This window comes from Halyomorpha halys, unplaced genomic scaffold (genome assembly GCF_000696795.3).
Source record: "Halyomorpha halys isolate HHAL.00 unplaced genomic scaffold, Hhal_1.1 Scaffold698.1, whole genome shotgun sequence".
In the NCBI taxonomy this organism is placed as follows: domain Eukaryota; kingdom Metazoa; phylum Arthropoda; class Insecta; order Hemiptera; family Pentatomidae; genus Halyomorpha; species Halyomorpha halys.
Window position 1 is genome coordinate 342177 of NW_027105869.1, and position 417 is coordinate 342593.

A 417-nucleotide genomic window follows, 5' to 3' on the forward strand; every position below is an offset into this window, starting at 1 on the left:
TTGAATCGTGAGTGACGAAAGAGGAAGCGGTCGAGCTTTCGGATTTGGAACCATCAGTGTATATTAAAAAATAATACGGTATATTTTCTAGAAGACGCGACAACCGTTCTTTATACTTGACAGATAGCCCAAAGGCATATATATAGAAGAACAATATTTCCTTTATTTGAACTTTATATTTAGTCAAAACCGGAAAGTAACAATTGATAGTATAAGAGTCCAAAAGGAGAAAAAAAACAACAGATATTTAACCCCAATCTTTGATTAATTTAATGAAAACTACTCAAAATTGACGAGTCTGCAAAGTATAATAAGGAAAAATAAAAAATGGCGGCTGTTTTAAAACGTTAAAAAAAAATAATTTTTCCTTTGAAGCTCTATATATTTAAAACTACACCAAAATACTAGAAAACCTAA